This window comes from Spermophilus citellus (assembly GCF_964194105.1).
Source record: "Spermophilus citellus genome assembly, chromosome: 4".
Lineage (NCBI taxonomy): Eukaryota > Metazoa > Chordata > Mammalia > Rodentia > Sciuridae > Spermophilus > Spermophilus citellus.
The window spans coordinates 96,463,095-96,480,507 of NC_138185.1; the positions used below are offsets into that span (position 1 = coordinate 96,463,095).

Consider the following 17,413-nt stretch of genomic DNA (forward strand, 5'->3'; position numbering starts at 1 on the left):
CAAGGAATATTTCCCAGCACTTTGTTTTCTTAAAATATCTTTCTCCAAAAACCTAAAATGCTCCAAAATCTAAAACAATTTAAGTTTCATGTCACCAACTCAAACAGTTTTAAATTCAGGGGTATTTCAGATTTTGGATTTTCAGATTAGGTATGCTCAACCAGTAAAGTTTATGCAAATATTCCAAAAAACTAAAAAAACTCTAAAATCTGAAACATGTGTCGTCCCAAGCATTTTGGATAACAGACACTATCTGTACTTTTTATGTAGTATTAGAGTTTATAAAGTACTTTGGTCAATGGTGCCTTAAATATCAGGACAGTTTTGGCTCTACCTACCTAAATAAGGCAGATACTATAAGAAATAATAACAATAATAATTGGCCTCAGAGTAATTAATTCATTTGCCCAAGATTTTAGAATTAGTGTTGAAATCAGAACTAAAACAATGACCTACAGACTTTCTATTAAGGGTGGGAATATTTTGGGGAGATGGGTTAGTTTTTGTCATAGAATTTCATGATTTAAATATATATAAAGGAGCAAGGATTTAGAACATGGACCATTAACTCACAATTATAGCAGGAGTTTAAATGGGACTAATTTAATCACAGATGGAGAAATAAGTCACCAAGTAGACAAATACTTAATAAAATAGCTCTACCTATATATGTGCATGCAGGTACACATGCATGCATAAGCGTGAGCGTACGTGTGCATGCGCGGGTATACACACACACACAAACACATACTCCAAAGTCTAGTTCTACTTATTCCTTCTTTGAGTCATCTAACATTAGCCAGATCTCCTTGGCTTCTACATGAAAATATATTCTACTCTCTGTCATCAACCCATTAGATTCAATTTCATGAAAGAATTATAGCAAGATAAGAAAGTCCATCTTTCTTCCCTCAACCTATTATCTTTTTACTCCCATATATGGTCTTAACCAAATTTTCCTGACTATTATAATTCAAATTTAGCAAGCCTTTTAAGCCATATTATAATTCTGGCAAAGATATCACACATATGAAACATCCAGTATCAAGAGATCATTTCATTCAATTAGTTTTTCCCCCTCAATGATGCCCTAATGAACTTTATATCCAGGTCAAATCTAAGGAGGGAACTAAAGAAAGATGATAAAATGAAGAGGGAGAACAACAGAAAAGCATGGAAAGTGGTTAACAGCATGGACCCAGAATCCAATATAAAACAGCAAAGTATCCGAGAACCCCAAGGAAAGAACTGAAACATCAATGGAACACCACTACAGTTATAAACAAAGAGCTTCAAATCTAGGAGAGAATTAAGGTTAGCCTGAGAATACATAAGTAACCTGGGATTCCAATAAACAGGAATTATAATTCCTTTAAGAAAATAAGTCAATTTTTCAGTTTCCCTATCCTAACTATATGTCTCCTGTTAAGAACCTAGGTACTGCTGATGTAATATGGAAAGAGACAATTGCACCCTGGAAATAAAAAACACTGACTGATCATGATACCATTCTTCTTGGGTTCTCAGTGTATATGGATTTAAAAGGTCCAAAATAAGTCTAACTTTCCAACTTGTAAACACAAAAATGCGAAGTTAAGGTATCTTTTTAATGGACTTAATTAATCAACATCATTAATCAAATAACGAACTAGATGTATTTTGAAAATTACTAAGTTAAATACTCCCTTCCAGCCCCCCCCCCACTCTTTTTAGTAGTTGGACACAATACCTTTACTTATTTATTTTTATGTGGTGATGAGGACCGAACTCAGCACCTCGCACCTGCTAGTCGAGCACTCTACCGCTGAGCCACAACCCCAGCCCTCCAGTCCCTTTTTTTGTGAGTTCTGATGCTCAACAAAACACAAACAGGTATCCCTTTGGTCACTTAGAAGCAGGAAATCTTGGGCAAGTCACTTAACCTCTGAAGCTTAATTCTTACAGGTAGAATTTCAATATCAAGGGCTGTTACGAGGATTAGCAAGCTAACACCTGGACAACTGAGAACAGTGCCTGTATATAATGTGCTCACAAAAGGGAGTGATTAATAAATATTCACAGCCTAACAGCCAAACCTATCCCCTCAATCTTCTTGTGTGTATTATTTTCCATCCCACAGCATCTAATTTCTTGCAAATTCTTTCAGCACCCCACTTGGGTCTCTCATACAGTCCACCTGTAGTACCTAGCAAACTGCTTTAAAAATGACAGGTGCCCAAATTTGTGGAACACATTTGTCATTCTAATCATGACATTAAGATAATTCATGCAATATGAATTTCAAAAAATAAAACAGAAACATACCATATCTTGCCAAACTTCTGAGGAGCTGGTGAATTCTAAAATCAGGCTCTTACAGATTTTTTAACCTAAAATATAAAACACCTCACTCAATTCCTTTTATATAGACAGCTGGATAAACTTGCAAAAAAAATTTACTAAAACTCATTATAAAATAAAAGTGAATCAATTTTCTGTAATGTTTATGAATATACAAAAAATATCAAAATTACCCTACTGTTGTTGCCAAGACAAGTGGCAGGGTAGTCAGGCAGGCCCTTGTAGCCTGAATGCTTTCAGCTGGCAAAACTGTGCTTTCTCATTTTCAACCACAAAGCTTAGTGCTTTCCATTTCATCACCCTCTCTACAAATAGGCTGGAAATTTATAAAAATTTCTGACTACATGCCTTCAGATACCTTTAATAATTTTCCTTTTAACTAAATTCTATGTGCTGAGCATCTGCCATGTAAAAATAAGGGTATAGGCAGATCCTTTGACCTCTGAGTCTTAAGAGTCAAACTATTTGATTAGAGAAAGTGTACTAAAAGGATGTAAGATAATGCCTGTCTGCACATAACAGGGTCTTCATATTCTGTGACATTATGTCTTAAACTATTTAATCTATCAAAATTTAACTCTTATTTAAAAAATCTTACTCTGAAGCTTAAAGTGAGACCTCTGTAAATGCATAACTCCTCTGTAAACAATCTGAGCATTTCTAGTGGAACTGCAATTAAAATCTTGTAATACGTGTCATTTTATGATAATGAAAAAAGGCAAACCCAAAGGTTTAAGAAATCCTCTTGGTGTTCTACCGGCTAAAGGCAGCAAATGAATACAATGCATTAAATATTTTTTATCAAATTAACCAATTTTAAAACTTTAGAGAACAGTCTTCAACTTTGTAACAGAATCACCTGGAGAATTTTAAAATGCAGTTACTTAGGCTCCACCCTCAGAGATTCTAATTCAGTTTATGAGTTTAGGACTCATGAATTGGTATTTTAACATGTATTTCAGGTGGTGCTCAGAGCCTAATGTGAGAAAACTTGTCTTCCTAATTATAGATTAGGAACACATATCACAGAGGAAATATACAAAATCTAAAATCTATATTATACCAGAAAAGAAACAAAAAGTGTAAGCACCAGAAATGTTAGGTGCATTTACTTAGCAAATTTAACCATTAGAACCCTATAGTCTGGAACATGGTGCCCTCATTTTATTTATTCCTATGTCTGTCCGAGAGGGAGCTCAGTCTATAAATTAAACTAATAAATGTAATTTAAATTTAAAATGCCTGTGTCAATCAACATCTCCTCCAAAACTTTTCATTTTACTCATTTCTATTTTCTTCATTTTCTATTTTATATTTAAAAACAGTCCCATCTGCCAACAATCTCCACCCCTCACTCCTCCCCTGGTGATATATATGGGTATATATATATATATATATATATATATATATATACACATATGTAATACATAATTAATAGAATACATCCCCGATCTCTTCTCCAAAAGCCTGTTTCCTTTACCTCCATCCAAAACCTATGTCAAAATGCAGTTATATTAGGCTCCACCCTCAGATAAAATTTCACATTTTATTTTCACATCTACCATTCTTGTCCTTCTTTTGTACCATGTTTACAGGTACAATTACTTATCAAAACTCATTGTTAAGTTTTGTCCATTTACAAATTTCACAACTGATCAAAGACTGCTCCAACCTTACTCTCCCTTAACTACCAGAAAGATCTAATAAACATTAGCTTAGCCTATGCTGATGGATAAAATCTTCCACCAACTATAATTTTTCTCACAAAAGTCATCATCAGTAATGATGATGATGATGATGACATATATTCCAAATCCTATGTCCCTTTAATCCTGTTTAATATCTGCAGCATTTCACACTGCTAACTAGCCCTTAACTCCCCTGGCTTCCCTAATGCTGTACTCCTGCCCATCTGTTTTGTACTCCTGGAAGAGCAATTAGGTCTTCTGCTAGTTCATCTTCCTATTTCTCACACATAGCCACTCTTGAAGTTTCTGTCAATAGTCAATTAACCTAAATTAATCTCAGTACAATGCCATCTATTCCCATTACACCTCTATACTTACAACCCCTAACTCTATATATTTGAACCCTCGTCTCTAGTTATAAGCCTACAATTCTCAATAACCAAAAGCACACAACCACTTAAATGTCTCGTTAACATCTAAAATAAATATTTTTAAAATCAAACTCAGTTATTTTCCCCAAGACTCATTTCATTCTATTCTATATAGTCCTAATTTTACTATCATAGTTACAGACAAAAAATCGGGGACCATTCCCTATTTTCTCTCATTTTTATTTAGCCTAACCAGCACTTGTCAGTATGCAAATTCTTAAAAGTTATTCATTCGTTGTCAACAAGATTTTGAGTGCTTATGAGGTAGATAGATGAAAATGCAGTGGTAAAAAAGTAGACACAATTGCTCGTCTGCATTATTTGGGGTAGGGGGAGATGGGCACAGATAATAAAAACTAGAGTAAATTATGTAATAACAATGCATAACTAAGTGTTTTACAAGAGAAAAACAGGGAGTACTGTTTTATAATCCTGACTTAATCTGGGGAAAAGACATCCTTCAAGAGGAATAAGTAATATTTACAGACACAATAAGTAAATCCTGTGAGGTAATGGTAGCACTATAGGTACAGTCACTCCAATTAGAAAAGTCATAGTCTAAGTTCTCTCCTGGTATAACAAATCACTCACCAGGTGCCACCAATTCCATGTCAGGAATTACCCATATTCCAAAACTCTCCCCAGTTCTTTTAATGGTTTTTAGCTGCATCCAGAATAAACCAAATCCCCAAAATCATGTCACATGACACTATACTCAACTTGGCCAAAACATACTAGTCCAGCCTTTTCTTCCAGACTAGACAAAGCTTTGAGACAATATTTGTATCATTCAGTTTTATAATTCCAGTGCTTTAAAATGTTCGTGGAATAAACATCTCACAAAGGAGGAACAAATTAGGTTACTTTAGGGTCCACAGTAAATGTAAGGTTAAAATTCAAAATCAAATTTGTTTCTAAAGGCCACACTCATTCCTTTGAACCCCATTCCAATTTATACTCAAACCCTATAAATTTTGTCTTTAAAATCTCATTTCTTTTTTTCCCCATGCTTATTAACACTGTCTTACCACATAGCCTCATTATTTGGTTTCTATTTTATTTTATTTTTACCTTCAATTCAACTGCTAGAATTATCCTCCTCAAAATTAGAACTTGGTCCTATACTTCCACATTCAGAAAATTCTTTGTCTTCCAAATACCAATAGAATAAATTTCAAACTCCTTTACATATTATATGAAGCCATTGCCATAAGGCCCCTACATGGTCATCTAAGCATTATTGCTCCTTATATTACACCATCACCAACTCCCAGATTTAGTCCTATCACTTAATTACTGGCTATCGCATATTAGCCATCTAAATTTCTGATTTCACTGGTTTTGCTTCTCAGGGAAACTTCACTTAGAAATACTTCCCTATGCTCTGCAACTTCCATCTCCCATTCATTTCTCCAACCCTATAAAAAACCCTATTCATTCTAAAGGTTTATGGCACAAAAATACAGCCTTCTAAACTTTTCTCCATACACAACCACTGTCTCCTTTGATTCTTATTTACATGTTCCCAATACCATAAATTTATTAATGCCACCCTATATTTATTATTCTATGCCCTATAGTTATCTGTATACATCTCTCAGTGCCTCTGGTTATTATATGGTTGATGGCAGGGATCATCTCTTCCATATTATTTTCACAGTTATGGTAACTACCATGCTTTCCCCCTCCAAAAAAAAAAAAAAAAAAAAAAAGATGGGGGTGGAATCAGGATCTACAGACTAAAAAAAAATATGTTAAGTTAGTTCCAAATGCATTCATGAATGAACAATTCATTTCAAATTAACATAACTTTAATCTAATGTCAATTTACCAAAGTTTATTTCAAAGATTATGTTTTAAAAAAAAAAGTTTGTTCCTAACAGAAAAATTCCCTGTCTTTCAGGGAACTTGCTTTGCTGAATATTAAAGCATACTATATTCATTTAAAGAGTATTAAAATCAGTACACCTTTTTCAAAAAACTTGAACAGTATACACTGAAACTAAATATATGTATATCTAATAACTAAATTTCACTATGTATAAGAGATATGAATACATATTTTGACAAGACATCCATTGAAATGTTTACAGGAGCATTATTCTTCATAGCCCCAAATCAAAAATGACTAAAAATGTCCATCAATGGCAGAACAAAATGAGGTACATGCCTTTAAAAAAAAAAAATCACTATACAGCAATGACAATAACCAATTACTAAAACCAACAATAACTCTCAAAAATATATTAAATGGAAGAAACCAGACACAACTACAGATGTTCCTCAACTTGTGATGAAGGATAAAACCTATAAGTTGAACATATGGTAAGTAAAAAATGCCTAAGCAATGCAGAACAGCAGTCTCCTCATTCTCAGAGGATCCAACACTCCCAGTTGGATCCCTGAAACCACACATAATACAAAACTCTATATATACTTTATTTTTTTCTACACACATACCTAGAAAGTTTAATTTATAAGTTGGGCACAATAAGAAACTAACAACACTAATAAACAACAATTATAACAATATGCTATAATAAAAATTATGTGAAGTTCTCTCAAAATATCTTATTGTACTTTTTTTTGATATTAAACAACACTTAAAGAAACCATTTATGCCTCTTTATAATACCCAAATTGCCAGCATCACCACTCTTCCACTTTGGGGTCTTTTTAAATTAAAAAAGGGTTATTTGAATAAAAGCAGTATGAAACTGCAAACGTTGACGTGATAACCAGGACTGCTACTAACTGACCAATGGGGTGGGTAGTAGGCTGGACATATGATATGGTGGTTATGCTGGACAAAGAGATGATTCACATCCCAAGGAGCCAATAGCCATGATACTCAGAATGAGGTGTAATTTAAAACTTATAATTGTTTCTAGAATTTTCTATTTAATATTTTCAGATCTCAGCTGACTGCGGATAACTAAAACTTCAACAAGAGAGACTGTAAAATATAAGTTACCTTCAATTTCATGGCTAACAGGGAGCTGTGTCAATGCCACTGCCCAGCACCATGAGACCATGAGAGAGTATCACAAGTGTATCACTAGCCTGGGGGTGGGGGGTATCAAAATTCAAAGCAGTTTCTACTGAATGCATATGGCTTCTGCACCATCATATGCAAGGCAAAAAATTGTAAGCTGAAACACAGTTGGGGACTATCTATAAACATGATTGATTCCAGTTTATATATATAATAAAACAGGCAAATCTGATCTATGCTTTTAGAAATAGGACAGTGGTTACCCTTGGGGGGAAATGGGTAGTGACGGAGTAAAGAGAATATGCTAATGCTTGTTGGCCTGGCTGAATATGCATGCTTAATATATAAAAGTTTAACAAGCTATATATACTTATAAGCTCACTCTTCCGTATGTATACTACACTACAATCAAAGAGTTTATTTTAAAAACTAGGGTGGCATATGCAGTAGACAAACAGATACACGAACAAGAAATTAATTCTAGAGAAAATTTCAAAAATATATTACAGGTACTTCTTGTCAAAAATAAGAATGTGGGGCTGTGGTTGTAGCTCAGTGATAAGAGCACTTATGCCATTCAATCCTCAGAATGGCATAAAAACAAATAAATAAAATGAAGGCATTGTGTCCATCTACAAATACACATTCTCTCTCTCTCTCTCTCTCTCTCTCTCACACACACACACACACACACACACACATACACACACACACACGAATGTTCAAACCTGGATAATAGGCAGCACAAGACTGTAACTCAATCAAGAGAAAAGGAAATGGAATGAAATTACCTATCTAATTCTTGGAATTCTACCTGGAGGCACTTTTCAACCAATAGTCAATGTCGGGAAAGTCCAATCATAAGACAGCAATCTCACTGAGGTGAGAGGCAGGATATCACAGTTGAGGGGGCCAAAAGTGGGTAAAATTTATGATAGAATAATAGAGAGGAAGGGAGCTATGCAGAGAAAAAGCTACAAAATACGGGCCACTTGAGAGTCTGTTGCAGTATAATCATTGCATAAGTGAAATACTCCGTGAAGCTGAAAAAAGAGGAATTATGAGCTGAAATATTCCCAGTGCTTAGAAAGGACTGGCAAACTCCTGTGTTTTTTCCAACCATAGTGAAAAGAAAATAAATGGACATTGGAGCATTCAGTAGAGATTCAAAACAGGTCCTGACTTAGCAGTAGCTACTATTCTTAAAAGTAAATGCTTCCTCTAGATACACCCTAATAAAGCCTTAAAGGGATCAAACTGACCAGCAAGTTATTTAGCTGACTGCCAAAATAAAATTCAACAAAATATTACTATATCCAGAATTTGTAAGAAACTGCTACTACACAAACAAACAGGAAAATACAACACATAACTAAGAGAAAAAAAAATCAGCAGATAAAGTGAAAGGACTGAAGGAATCAGCAAATAAGGACTTTGAAACAGTATTACAAATTTGCTCAAGTTCCCTATAAACTTTCAGTGTAGTAGACATATGAGCTCTATGACTTTTGATAGTAAGTCATAAAAATGCCATGGACATCTACATTGCACTCTTGGGATGTAGTCAAACATGCTATGAGGAAAACAGCCACACTGCAAGGGAGCCAAATAGCTACATGTCAAACCAAAATGAAGCATTCCAGACCAGAGCTCCAGCCCTGACAGTTTGCATCAATCTGCAGATGTATGACTGAACAAACCTTAAGGTAATGCTAGCCTCTGGTCTTCAAGTTACCCAGCTAACATGCTTAAAGCCAAGACAAGCTCCTCTTGCCAATTCTTGCACAAATTCAGTTTCAGAGGTAAAGTAAATGTTGATTTTTAACTGTCCCCTTAAGGTGGTCTGTTACACAGAAGAAAATAAATGGAACAATACATTTGATTCCAGTTAATATACATGATGAAATTAAGGGAGTGGTACAAAAACATGTGTAACATCTGTAACTTACCTTGAAAAGCACAAAAAAGACAAACTAATAGAAGGATAGGTATGAATAAATATGAAACAAAGGAATTATAACAATGTTAATTGTACACTTATATGCCACAATTATTTTAAAGTCTACGTAAGTTTGAAAACTTTTGTAATTTGATGTTTATGTGTGAAATAAAGTTATCTCCATACAAAAAAAGAAAAAAATCTGAATATCTGTAGCCAGAAAAGCTATACTTTAGAATGTTAGTTGTTCAAATAGGAGGAAAGTGACAACAGAAACTTGGATCAAAATTTAAAAAAAGAAATCTACATAAATCTACAACAGAAATGAAAATGACAAATAAGAAAAAATTGTTATTCTTAGTTTTAAAATTCCTTTTTAAGAAATATTTATAAACTCTACTATGGAATTTATAAAACGAAGCAGTAAAATCACAACAGCAAAACAAACAAGGAAGGATTAACAAATGTATACTAGTCTACTGTTCTTATACTATACACTAAGAGATATGTTTTTCAAGATAGATAGAAATAAGTTAAATATGTATTTTATAAATTCTAGAGTTGACCCTAGAGCAGCAAGAGCAGAGTTATAAGCTCAGAATGGAGACAAAACAAAATTCTTTTAAATAAATGCTCAATCCAGCTGGTCATAGTAGCACACACCTGTATTCCAAGACACTCAGGAGGTGGAGGGAAGAAAATCACAAGTTCAAGGCCAGACTGGGTAATGCAGTAAGACCCTGTCTCAGAATAAAATGAAAAGAACTGGGGATGTAGTTCAGTAGTAGAGAACTTGCCTAGCATACAATGAGGTGGTCCTGGGTTAAATTCCCCATATGACAACAAAACAAACCCCCTACCTCATCCCCCCAAAAAAAACTCAATCCAAAAGAAAGGAAGAAATTTGTTTTTTAAAAATTTAGATAGGGGGCTGGGGATATGGCTCAAGTGGTAGCGCACTCGCCTGGCATGCGTGCGGCCCGGGTTCCATCCTCAGCACCACATACAAAGAAACATATTGTGTCCGCCGAAAACTAAAAAAAAAAAATAAATATTTAAAAAAAATTCTCTCTTTAAAAAAAAATTTAGATAGGACAAATAGAAAACAAGTAGTGTCTTAACTACAATAATATAATAAATGTAAATGAACACAACACTCAAAAGGTAGAGTTTAAAAACCAATCAAAAAGCAAGATTCAACTATGTTGTCTAAAAGAAAGGCATATTAACTATGATGATAGATAAGTTAAAAGTAAAGGGATAGGCAAAAGGTATAAGATACAAAAACCAAACCTAAGAAAGGAGGAGTGCCTATGTTAATACTAGACAAAAGTGATTTTAGGACAAGGAACATCTAGGACATTTTATAAAGATAACAGGGATCAATTCATCAAATAGATCTAATAGTTCCAAATATGAATTTAGCTATTAACACAGCTTTAAAATATTTAAAGTAAAAACAGACAAAAGGAAAGACAGCAAACTCCAAATCACAGTTGGGAAAATTCAATACTAATCCCTTAGTGATTAATAAAATAAATAGCCAGAAAAATCAGTAAAGATGCAGTATACATACATACATTTGACAAAGGGCTTATGTTCTGAAAAAGAATAGAATGTGTAAAACATGTGAACACACATTCACAAAAGAAGAAAATTTAGTTATTAGGAAAATATAAATTAAAATGATAATGACACTTCACACTCACAATAATGGCAATTATTTTTAAAAAACAACAAACTAACAAGTCTTAACAAGGCTGTGGAAAAACTAGAACCCTGTTAAAATGGTGCAACCACTTTCAAATACAGTGGGTTGGTCCATCAAAAAATTTAAAAGTATAATATTATTACCCAAAATATGTGGATACATAGCCCAAAGAATTGACAGAGTCAAATATATTTGTACATTGTTCATAGCAGCACTATTCACACTGCCAAAGAGTGCAAACAACCAAATACAGATGAATAGATAAAATGTGGTATGCACAATGGAATTTATTCAACCTTCAAGAGTCAAATTCTGACACGTTACAACCTGGATGAACCTTGAGGGTACTGTGCTATGTGAAGTGAGCCAGACACAGTCCAAGTATCACTACTTCCAATATCAGGAAGTTCCTGGAATAGTCAAATTTTAGAGACAGAAATCAGAATAGTAATAATCAGGGGCTAGGGAAAAGAGGTAATGGGGAGTTATTGTTTAATGAGTACAGAGTTTTAATTTGGGAGAAAGAAAAATTGTGCAACTATCACCATTATCCATTACCAACTATGTGGTGATAGTTGCACAATTAACATGAATGAATTTTATGCTATCTAACTGTATATTTAAAGTTGGTTAAAATGGTAAACTTTATGTTATGCATATTTTACCACAATTAAAACAAGAAACTGCCAAGGAATATCAAACATGCCTATCTGCAATTAAAGACACAGAATATAAAAATGTTGACAAGGATTTGGAGAAAATGGAACTCTCACCCATTGGATGAAATATAAACTTGTATAACCATGTGGAAAATAACTGTACAGTTCCCTACACATTTAAACCGAAACTAGTGACCTACCGTGTGATCTATTAATTCCAAATTAAGGGATTTACTTTAGAAAAATGAAAATGTGTTATAAAGACATGTACACAAAATATACCTTCATTCACAAAGGCTTAAAACTGGAAACAATCTAAAGTTTCATCAAAAAAAAAAATGAATGAATAAATACACTATCCTAAAAAAAATTAGTGATACACACAAAATAGATGAATCTCAAAAACTAAGTGAAAGATGCCAGAAGAGTAAAAATGCACTGTTCTACTTATTTGCAATTCTAGAACAAACTAAACTAATACACTAGATAGTTGCCCGGAACCAAGAGAGGAACAACTTCAATAAGACACAAGGGAACTTTTGAAGGGGAATCAAATATTCTATCTTATGGTCATGGTGGCAATTAGTATTCACATTTGTCAAAATACATCCAACTGTACAGATAATAGGGGTATATAAATTATTCAAGAAAACTTGATTTTTTTCAAAGTTTGTGAAAACTTATTATTGAAAGATCCTTTAAGTGATCAAGACACTCAGATACCCAAGTGAAAGACAATAAAAGGTAGACATTGACATTGCTCTTATACCATATCCAAAAATGTCACCTGCAATTCCTATCTAAACCATAGCATTCCATATACAAAATTATGAATTTTCAGATCTACATTTATAAATCTAAACCAACAAAGTACAATCATAAAAGTATGAAAGAAAACATAACAATATTTTAATACATAATCTTTGTAAGCATGCTAAAACAGCACCATGAAACACAGATTTACTTACATAAAGAATTTAAAGCTTCACTTGATTAAATACCATAAAGGTAAATGATGGATGATGAAACAATACTTGCAAATAATAGTAAAGGATTAAATAAGAGTGCTTTAAAATAATAAATAAAATCATTATAAAAAATGGACCAAAAGAGGGACTATCAAATAAATATCAAATAAATAAAGCTACTTATAAATAGTTTAAAGACTTTTATATGCACATAAAATAAAACAGCAATGAGCTAAGTAAGTGGCTTCATGCATCATTTGAATGTACGAAACTTGCTAAAAATGCTTTTTAAAAGGTAACTGTAATTGGCAAAATCTACCAAATCTTTAAATTGACATAGCTTAATGGCCTAACAATCCTGTTTGTGGGACTCTACCTTACAGAAATAACAGGCACCATTATTTGTAAAGGCAAAATTGAAAGTAATCTAACTTCCATAATGGGAAAGTGTTTCAAAATATATTATGACCTCTCAGGGTTCCTAGTTCAGTTCTCAAGATTGACAGAACACAGGTTAAAGTCTTTCCATCTCAAATTTACTTCAGGATAAATGTTCATTAACACGATTTCCCACAGTTTAAATCCCCCCTCCAATCATGTAGGCATGTGATGTTATATACATATTTAATGAAGTAATTAAAAAGAATTATTCAATTCTATTCTTTGGTTGTTTCTGGTCAAAACCTTTGTGCTATCTTTTAGTTCACTTTTATCCTATGTACTCAATTATCAACCACTTCTCACCACCCTCATTGGCATCACCTGTCCAATGAAATTGTAATCACATACTAACTGGTTCTGCCCTAGTCCTCTTTCAGTCCATGATCAAAACAGCAACCAGGGGCTGCAGTTGTGGCTCAGCGGTAGAGTGCTCGCCTAGCACATGTGAGGCCCTGAGTTTGATCCTCAGCACCACATAAAAGTAAATAAATAAGGTATTGTGTCCAACTACAACTATAAAACAAATATTAAAAAAAAAACAAAGTGATCTTACTAAAGCCCTAAGTCATATCTTTCTCTCCCATTCAAAAACTTCCAATGAATTTCCCTATCATTCGAAGATTAAAAACAAACTCCTAATTATGACCAAAGGACCTATACCCTCCACTATCTGACTCTTAATTTTCCATCATTTATTTTTCTAAAGCCACACTGGCCATCTCCCTGTTCTCAAACACAATAAATACTCTTCCACTTTAGGGTCTCCTATTCACCACAACCTTTGCCTGAATGTTCTTCCCCCCAAAATCCACATTGCTATCTCCTTCAATTTTTGGCCCAAATTACATTCCAGTGAGGTTTTCCCTGATAGCCCTATCTAAAATTTCCCCTCATTCTTCCCATTTCCAAAAACTTTATATCCCACTTCCTTTATTTTTTTTTCTGTTTAGGACCATGTATCGTGTACCATTATTTTGCATATCTTGTTTGTGATTTCTTTCCATTTTTTATATATTTTATTTATTATCTTTCCATTTCTAGCATACAAGTGCCTTTGGCAGGGGTTTAGATGGATTCTGGACACTGCTGCCACCATCAAAATCTAGAAAAATACCAGCCACACCAGTGTTCAATGAACTATAAATAAATGAAACAGACGTACATATAACTGTTTATTTCTATAATATTGTTAAAAGAAAAAATAAGTTATATAGAACACAGGTGTAGTATACAAAACTCTATGTATAAGTAATGAACAATCTGAAAATGAAATTAAGAGAACAATTCCATCTGCAGTCACAGCAAGAACAAAATTCTTAGGAATAAGCATAAAAAGGTACTAAATAAGTAAAAGAAAACCCTGGACACTGAAAACTACAAAACATAAGAGGGTTGGGGGTATATATTATAAACTCTGTGGTAAAATGCTTACCCAGCATGCACAAACCCTACATGTATTCCTGAGCACCACAAAATAAATCAATTGAAATAAATGGAAAGATATCTCATACCCAGAGATCAAAAAAGATATAATAGTAAACCACCAATACCCCTCATGTAAATACATTTATGTATATATGTTGTATATAAATCATATATATTGAATGCATAAATATTTGCATATTTATATAGCTCTATATACACATATAGACATACATATACATATAAAACAGATTTACAGACAATAAAAACCCTATCAAAGAAACCTGCAAGTATATTCCTCCAAAAAAGAAATCACTATTGACATTTTACCTGTATTTAATAGATTTCTCAGGGGCATGTATAGATATGTATCTATCTCTATCTCTCCCTCCCTCTTTCTCTCTCTCTCTCTCTCTCTCTCTCTCTCTATATATATATATATATATATATATATATACACACACATACACACACACACACACACACCAGTAATAACAATATTAGAAGACAAAAAAATTAGGGATTGAAAAGAAGATGATTCAGTCTGAGAAAGAGAACTGCATTTAAACTGATACCAGTTATAGAATTAATTCTGATTTGTTTCATCAAAATATATTTCTACAAAATCTGGATGGTAAATTTTTTGGTTTATAGGAATTATACAACTGATTTCCTGGTAAAGTAAGCCTATGGACAGAATAAAAATCATTACATTTATTTTAGGGCTAACAGAAAAGCCATGCAGTAAGTAGGGTACTCTTGTTGGTACTTTAGAAATAAAGAGTTGCCATGATTAGAACCTCAGCCCTTTTTTGTGTGTGTTGGTTAGCTCCTTTCACTTTCCTGTTAAGACACAAAATACCTTAATCTTCAGTGGCTCTTTTAACATTGTCTCTCATGGAATTTTAATGACATCCAGGTTTAATAAAATATCTAAATTTCTATAAGTGACAGAAATCAGCCAGATACTAGATATGTAACAAAACCTAGTAACAAAATATTGTCTCTTAGGCTGGGGGTGTGGTTCAGTGGCAGAGCACATGTCTGGCATGTGTGGGTTTGATCCTCAGCATTACATAAAAATAAATAAATAAATAAAGGAATTGTGTCCATCTACAACTAAAAAAATATTTTTTTAAAAAAATTCTCTCTTAAATGGTGAAGGTGGTATTTCTGACTAAAGAATAGTTTTATAGCTATTTAAAAAACAACTTCACCAGGCATATGTAAAAATAAATGTCATAAGTATCTCTAGAAATTTATAATACAGTGAGAATACAAGTTGGGGGACTATCAAAATACCAGGGACATATTTTGCAAAATAACTCTAAAATTCATATGGAAATTTTTACAACCCATAGTCAAAAAAATATAAAAAAGAACAATAGTTTGAATATTTACATTTTCTGATTTCAAACCTTACTAAAAGATATAATAAAAGATATAATAATTAAAATTGGCATAAGACCCTACAGACCAATGGAATATAACTTGGATTCAAAATGTAAATCCTTATATTTATGGTTGATTCATGGGGTCAGAATAGTCTTTTCAACAAATGGTGCTGGGACAAATGAATATCTACAAGGAAAAGAATAAAGCCTAAAGCTGGAGCACACATTCATGCGCAAATTAACTTAAAACAGATATAGACCTAAATATAAAAATTAAAACTACACAACTTAGAGAAAGCAAGTATATACCTTTGTAACTCAAATTAGCCAGTGGCTTCCCAGATAATGACACCAAAAGCACAAGCAACAAAAGAAAAATCTAACTAGACTTCACCAAAATTAAAAATATGTATTTCCAGTGAAACTCATGAAGTAAAAAGGCAATCCACAGAATATGGAAGGAAATATTTACAATCTCACATCTCTGATAAGAGTCTTATGGGGGCTGGGGATGTGGCTCAAGCGGTAGTGCGCTCGCCTGGCATGCGTGCGGCCCGGGTTCGATCCTCAGCACCACATACCAACAAAGATGTTGTGTCCGCCGAGAACTAAAAAATAAATATTAAAAATTCTCTCTCTCTCTCTCCCTCTCTCTCTCCCCTCTCTCACTCTCTCTTAAAAAAAAAGAGTCTTATGTACAGAATACATAAGGAACTCTTATAACCCATCAATAAAAAAAATTTAAAGGATTTAAACAGATATTTCCCCAAAAGAATAGGCAATGAGCACATAAAATGATGCTCATTAAGTCATCAAGAATCTGCAAATAACAGTCACTAAGACACTTTCAAACCTACAAGAATGAATACAAGAACAAAGGACAGAGACGACTGACAAGAAAATAGAATAATCAGAATCCTCATATTGCTGGTACAACTATAAAATTGGTAAGCAATTCCTCAATTGTTAAACTTTGAGTTACCGTATGACCTAGCAGTTTCACTGAACAGCCCAAAAGCTTGTTCACAGCAACAGTATTCATAATAACCAACTGATGGAATAAACAATATGGAGTATGTCTACAAAATGTTACTCATTCATAAAGAAATGAAATGCAATAATATGATACAACAGAATGAACCTCAATAACCCCATGCTAAGTAATGAAGCCACACGAAAGGACACCTAGTGTATGAATTCCACAAAGGAACTTGAAAAACTAGTTTTAAATTATTATGGAATAGTAAAGGTTCAAGAAGAGCCAAGAATTTGGAAAATAATACAGGCGGAAGCTGAGAAAACTCCCAAATTTCAAAGCTTTATATAAAGCTATTATAAATAAAACAATAGTAGTATAGTGGGACCATTTTTTGGAAATAATTAATCAAACAAAAAAGAATGAAGAAGTTAAAATCATACCCAAGC

General features: G+C 33.3%; 1 protein-coding gene across 8 annotated transcripts in view; it reads right to left on the reverse strand.

The window, feature by feature from the left end:
- UBE3A (ubiquitin protein ligase E3A) overlaps positions 1–17,413 on the reverse strand; it is a 94,063-nt gene that overhangs the window by 67,011 nt on the left and 9,639 nt on the right. For 3 of the 8 annotated variants that reach the window (XM_081291608.1, XM_081291606.1, XM_081291604.1), the window contains exon 2: positions 10,358–10,427. The exons of 4 other annotated variants lie outside the window; for them this stretch is intronic. The gene's annotated coding sequence lies outside the window, so the exon portion shown is untranslated. Of the gene's footprint in view, positions 1–2,304; positions 2,370–10,357; positions 10,428–17,413 lie in introns of all 8 variants that reach the window. One more of the 8 variants, XM_081291601.1, reaches the window with a different exon arrangement.